This window comes from Haemaphysalis longicornis, unplaced genomic scaffold (genome assembly GCF_048455015.1).
Source record: "Haemaphysalis longicornis isolate Haplotype H1 unplaced genomic scaffold, Haemaphysalis longicornis Haplotype H1 scaffold_1, whole genome shotgun sequence".
NCBI lineage: Eukaryota > Metazoa > Arthropoda > Arachnida > Ixodida > Ixodidae > Haemaphysalis > Haemaphysalis longicornis.
In genome coordinates this window covers 73,332,701-73,339,083 of record NW_027526203.1, presented here as the reverse complement: position 1 = coordinate 73,339,083, position 6,383 = coordinate 73,332,701, and positions in this window count along the sequence as shown.

The window sequence follows — 6,383 nt, the reverse complement described above, 5'->3', positions numbered from 1 at the left end:
CGCGGCACTTATCAGCACAAAGCTTGAAGGGAAGCTGAAGCGCTTTCCAAAAAAATTGAGTTAGAGTAACAGTTATATAGTTTCTTGCGCGCTGATTCCGAATATCTCATTGAAATTTATCGTACATGAGTCCAAGTGGAATTTATCTTCCAAAAAGCGCGGCCCCGTTTGAAAGACGCGCGCTTTTCGTGTTTTGACGCCCCTGATTGGTTGCGCCCGTCATGACGTCAAAGGAGGACACCCTTCGGCCGCGCGGGTTGTCGGAAGCATTGCGAACGATCGCACGGTTGCCTTTGCGGCAATTTAGCTAGCAGTTTAATTTTCGCACATGACTGGAAGTTTCTTTTGTAATTTCCCGTGCTGGTGGTTCAATTATCTTGGAGCTGAAATTTGCTTTACACGACAGAGAACCCCAAAGCAGGGACTGTGACGTCGACTAGTGGGTCCCATCAAAATATTTTTGAATTAGGCAACCAGCATAGGGGAATTTTGTACCTTCTGTTAATATTAGGTACTGCCTTAACTGTTTCTTATTATACACAAAACCATTTATGCCGAGATTAATGGGCGTTCTATAAACAATCTACCAGCGAAAAGCACGTACGTGCACTGCGCGAAAAGATAGCGTTCATGCGCTCTAAACGTATATGCGAGACACATCTTGCCGGTACACGCATAAACCAACAAGCAGACTCTGCTTCCGAATTTCCTTTGTTCGTTGTCGTCCACCCCAGCCCCGTTACTCATCCCCGTACACAGACCCACACGCGCGCGCCATTTCGGCAGCGGTGCTACGACGCCTCCGCGATTGCTAGCTGCACTTCGATGAGTGGCGTCTTACTGCTTCACATGCATTTATTCTGAAAACACTGCAGCATACTAGTGCCTGCTCAGCATTATTGGCTGTAGTAGGGCTTGATTTTCGCTTGTGCATTGCGCATTCTGCTACAATATTACGGCCACCTCGTTATAATTAACAGACCAGTCGGACAAGGCAGTTACGTTGTAGTTACGTTACTTTAGGTAACAATCACCAAACGTTTGTGATAATGAATCGTTGGCCTGTTTCAGCATTTCTAGATTTAAGCATTTACCGCGCTAGTCGGACAGAGGCCGTATATTTACTCTTCGCTTCTAATTTTTTTAGTATCATTATTATATATATCACCGACTATCACTGGAGCACACTTGAGGTTTAGTGACAACAAGTGCTTGCCAGGTTATAGTATGCAGCCACACGGAATCTTGGGCAAAAAATTAGGCCCCCGCAGTCAACACAAATTATGGCACGGTGGTGGTTCGGAGTGTTTTTTTTTTAAATTCCAGACAAACATCACCTTATTGTGACATGTATACTTGCAAAATAAGTAATCTGGTTGTCTTGGTTCTTTTACTTTGTAGGAATACTGTTTACCTTTTAGCCGGGAGAGAACTTCTATCACGATTGGCCCTTTGTTTTAGTTTCGCCAAAAAATTGTTTTTTTTAACACTGTCCTGAGCCCATAGGGAAAGGAAACCGACGCGTTTAACGAAACAAGTATTTCCTGAACAAATGTGGTTTCTGGAATGGAACGAAACATCCCCGGCCAAAGCAGAGCAGTATTCCCCATCCTTCCTAAATGTAGAATCTAATGTGAACATTCACGTCCGTCACATCAAAAAAAAAAAAAAAACGCATTGCAGCGGTTTACAAAGTATTTAACGTGGTGTAGTATATTCCCTGTCATCAAGCACAGCCACCTCGGCTGTCGCTTCCGTAAGTTATCAAGCATCCCGGCGTGGCATTATTCTGATTAGGAATACGGCATGATAACGTATGCCTCGTTTGGCGTTCGTGCATACTTTTTGAACACAAAAATTGTACAAATGAGTGCTATCAACCACAACAACAAGTATCATTCACAAGGAAACACGGCGAAAAGAGCATGGCCGAGGCGGCCGATCCGGCCTGAAGTCCAGGTATGCCGTTTTTCAGCCGGTTTTCGCCCGCGCTCTTCGGTCTTCCGGCATCGCGCGGCGAGATGGGGGGGGGGCATCGGGCCACTTTTGTTTGCTCATTGCGCCGGTTCTATTGCATGTATTGCGAAAATATTTCGTACACATGAACTATTCAATGTGTACTTGTTGCTAGTCAACTTTTCTTTTAATTATAAAACCGCTTCACCTTCCCTTTAATGCCGTGTTCACGAAAGCGATCGAGCACAGCCACCAGATTTCGGTTTTGGCTGTCACCCTCTTCCACTATCAAAACGTCATCTAGGTACGCGTGCACCCCAGGCAAGCCCTGCAGGATTGATTCAATCAGCCTTTGAAATATCGCCGGTGCCGAAGCAATCCCAAACGGGAGGCGGTTGAAGCAAAAGAGGCCCTTGTGGGTGTTTGTCACGGCCAATTTGCGATATTCTTCGTCCAGCGGGATCTGGTTCCGAAATGCTGAACCGCTCCCCCCCACCTAATTCCGCAAAAAATATCCTCGATAAGAGGCAGCGGGTATTGTTCCAGCTTGCATACTAAGTTCAACGTAATCTTGAAGTCCCCGCAAATGCGAACTGTGTCGTCTTTCTTTAAGACTGGAACAATGGGCGTAGCCCATTCCGAGTGCGTCACTCGTGATATTGTCACGAAGCCAAGAACGACGCAGTTGCCTTGAAGGAGAAACAAGTTTATTGGAGCGAACTTGTGCTCCCCTAACAACTCTAAAGAATACAGAGGCGGCGACGCAGGGGTCAACAAAGTAACTTGCACAGGCGAGTGTCGTCGAATGGAATGCCGCGGCGTCTGCTCTGCAAGCTTTTATCTTTCGGCGCAAGTGTTTCTAGAACCGTCGATTCACATCCAGAACATTGTACATCACAGAAGATTATTCTGTGCTAGTGACGTTAGGGCGAAACAGTCTGTTTATCTGAATGTGATAGCCCGTACGGCATACAAGTAAAGAATGTAAGAGGCGCTTCGTTTGGAACGCCGATAACACAGCCGGGCGTGGCCCGGCAGTAAAAATAAACAATAAATAAACGAACCCATACATGGTTCGCGGCATTATCCCCCCCCCCCCCCCCTCTAAGAGTGCATCGACCCGATGCTAAAATAAGACAGTCCGAACGAACAAATAAAAGTCCGTCATCTTGCATAATAAGGTTTCAAGCGAACCACGTGGACGACGTCGGGCCGCGTGCGTCGTCGTGATGTTCCGGAATCACCATCGGGGATCACTTCGTAGGTAAGTTGGCCGACACGTCGTAGAATCTGGTAGGGTCCGAAATAGCGTCGCAGAAGCTTCTCACTTAGTCCGCGTCGACGGATGGGAGTCCAAACCGACACACGATCCCCAGGGTGGTACTCGGCGTCTCGGCGTCGGAGGTTGTAGTGCCTGGCATCCACCGGCTGCTGGTCCGTTGTACGAACTCGAGCCAGCTGGCGGGCCTCCTCCGCACGCTGAAGGTATCCTTGGACGTCGGCGTTGAGGTCGTCGTCTTCTACGTGCGGAAGCATGGCGTCGAGCATCGTAGTCGGCCGTGTTCCGTAGACAAGCTCGAACGGCGTCATCGGCGTAGTTTCCTGGATAGACGTGTTGTACGCAAAGGTGACATACGGTAGCACTTCATCCCAAGTCTTATGTTCAACGTCGACGTACATTGACAGCATATCCGCGATTGTCTTGTTCAGGCGTTCCGTTAGTCCGTTCGTTTGGGGGTGGTACGCCGTCGTTCTTCGGTGATCCGTGTTGCTGTAGCGTAATATCCCTTGCATCAGCTCCGCAGTAAAGGCCATTCCGCGGTCCGAAATTAGGACTTCCGGGTCTCCATGTCGCAGCACAACTTGGCTTAGGAAGAACTTTGCGACTTCTTGTGCAGTCCCCCTCGGAAGAGCGGCGGTCTCTGCGTAGCGCGTCATGTAGTCTGTCGCTACAACAATCCATTTGTTCTCGGATCGGGATGTAGTGAACGGGCCTAGAAGGTCCATTCCAATCTGTTGGAAGGGTCTAGATGGGACGCCGATCGGCTGCAGAAGTCCGGCCGGTCTCGTCGGGGGCGTTTTTCGTCGCTGGCAGTCACGGCAGCTCCGGACGTAGAGGGTGACGTCGGATGCAAGGCGTGGCCAGTAGTACTTCATCTTGATTTTTCCAATTGTGCGCGCTGTGCCAAGATGTCCGGAAGACGGGTCGCCGTGGCACGCTTCCAAAACTTCGTCACGAAGATCTGCCGGGATGAAAAGAAGATAATTCGCTCTCGTTCCAGGGCTGAAATTCTTCTTCATGAGGACGGAGTTTTTCAGGCTGAATGCAGGTAAGTTGCGTTTGAAGGCCCTGGGCACGGCGACGTTGCATTCTTGGAGGTAGTCGATCATGACCCGTAGATCGGGGTCGGCACGCTGCTGGGCGGCCAGGTCGCTCTCAGTCACTACTCCGAAGAACGCGCTGTCTTCGTCGGAGTCTTGTGGTGGTGGGTCGACGGGGGCACAGGACAGGCAGTCGGAATCGGAGTGTTTCCTCCCGGATTTATAGACTACTGTAACGTCGAATTGTTGAAGGCGCAAGCTCCACCTACCAAGACGGCCAGAGGGGCCCTTCAAATTGGCGAGCCAACACGGCGCATGGTGGTCTGTCACAACCTTGAATGGTCTTCCATACACGTATGGGCGAAATTTTGAAACGGCTCATATGATCGCGAGGCACTCTTTCTCAGAGGCTAGTAGTTTCTTTCTACCTTGGACAGACCACGGCTGGCATAGGCGATTACTTTTTCGCACCCGCTTTGCTTTTCTACGAGGACTGCACCCAAGCCTATATCACTGGCGTCCGTGTGCATTTCCGTTTCGGCGTTTTCGTCGAAATGCGTGAGCACAGGTGGGCTTTGCAGGCATTGTTGCAGATCGTAGAAGGCTGTTTCTTGGGCATTTTCCAAAATGAAAGGGGTGCTATTTTTCGTCAAGCGGGTGAGTGGCTCTGCAATGCGGGCGAAGTTTGCGACGAAGCGCTTGTAGTATGCGCATAGACAGAGAAATCTCCGCACGCCCTTCTTATCTTTCGGTCTTGGGAAGTTCGCTATGGCGGAAGTTTTCGCCGGATCAGGCCGGACTCCCGCGGCGTTGACGACATGGCCCAAAAACTTGAGTTCCTCGTACGCCAAGCGGCACTTTTCAGGCTTCAGCGTTAACCCCGACGTACGGATGGCCTCGAGTACAGACTGCAACCTTTGCAAGGTGTTCTTCGAAAGTCCGGGAGAATACCACAACATTGTCGAGGTATACGAGGCAGGTGTGCCACTTCAGGCCGGCTAGCACAGTGTCCATGACTCGTTGAAACGTCGCTGGCGCCGTGCACAACCCGAAGGAGAGAGAGAGAGAAAACATATTTATTTGTCCTGCAAATTGGACGCTGCCTTACGTCGTGTCGGACTGCCGCTCGCAAGGCATCACCTTGAACTCGTATAGGCCATCCGGGGTTATAAATGCAGTCTTCTCTCGGTCTCTCTTGTCCACTTCAATTTGCCAGTAGCCGATCTTCAGATCCACCGATGAGAAGTACTTCGCATTGCAGAGGTGGTCGAGGGCGTCGTCGATTCGGGGGAGGGGGTACAAATCTTATTTGGTGATTCTGTTCAGTCGCCAGTAGTCAACGCAAAACCTTAATGTGCCGTCTTTTTTCGTCACGAGTACGACCGGCGACGCCCAGGGGCGTTTCGATGGCTGTATTATGTCGTCACTGAGCATGTCGTCGAATTGAGTCCGGATGGCTTCCCGCTCGTGTGAAGAGACGCGGTACGGTGACTGTAGCGTTGGTCGGGCTCCATCTTCGGTTGTTATTCGGTTCTTCGCTAGAGGTGTCTGACGTAGTTTTGAGTTCGACGAAAAATAATTTATTCCGTTCTTCTTGCGGTAACGCCGGATTCACGTCGAAAGGATTCGGAAACTTGAAGGTATCTTCGGGTGCGCGTTCAAAGTCGACAGCCGATCACGTCACTTGCTTCTTGCGTTTCTTCTGGGAACGCAATTGCAGCACCCCTGTTTAAGTGCTGGTATTCCTCGTAAAAATTAGGGACCAAAACTTGGGATTGTCGTCGCGTAAAGCGCGCAATGCCTCTTGCAACGGAGACAACGCGGTCGAGGAGCAAGCTTTGGTCACTCTCTACGATAGCGTCGACGTCAGGAACAGCATCTTCACAGTAGACGGTGATCATCAAGCTTGCTCGGGGTGGCAGCGTGACATGATCATCGGCGATCCTTAAAGCAGCATGGTGTTCGGGGTTCAGTTCCGGCGTCATGGAGTGATCGGTGGAAAAAGCTATGGACTTGGTCTGTAGATCAATTATTGCACCGTTGTCCGTCAAAAAGTCAATTCCAAGAATTACGTCGCGGGAGCAGTTAGGCAAAATGACGAACGC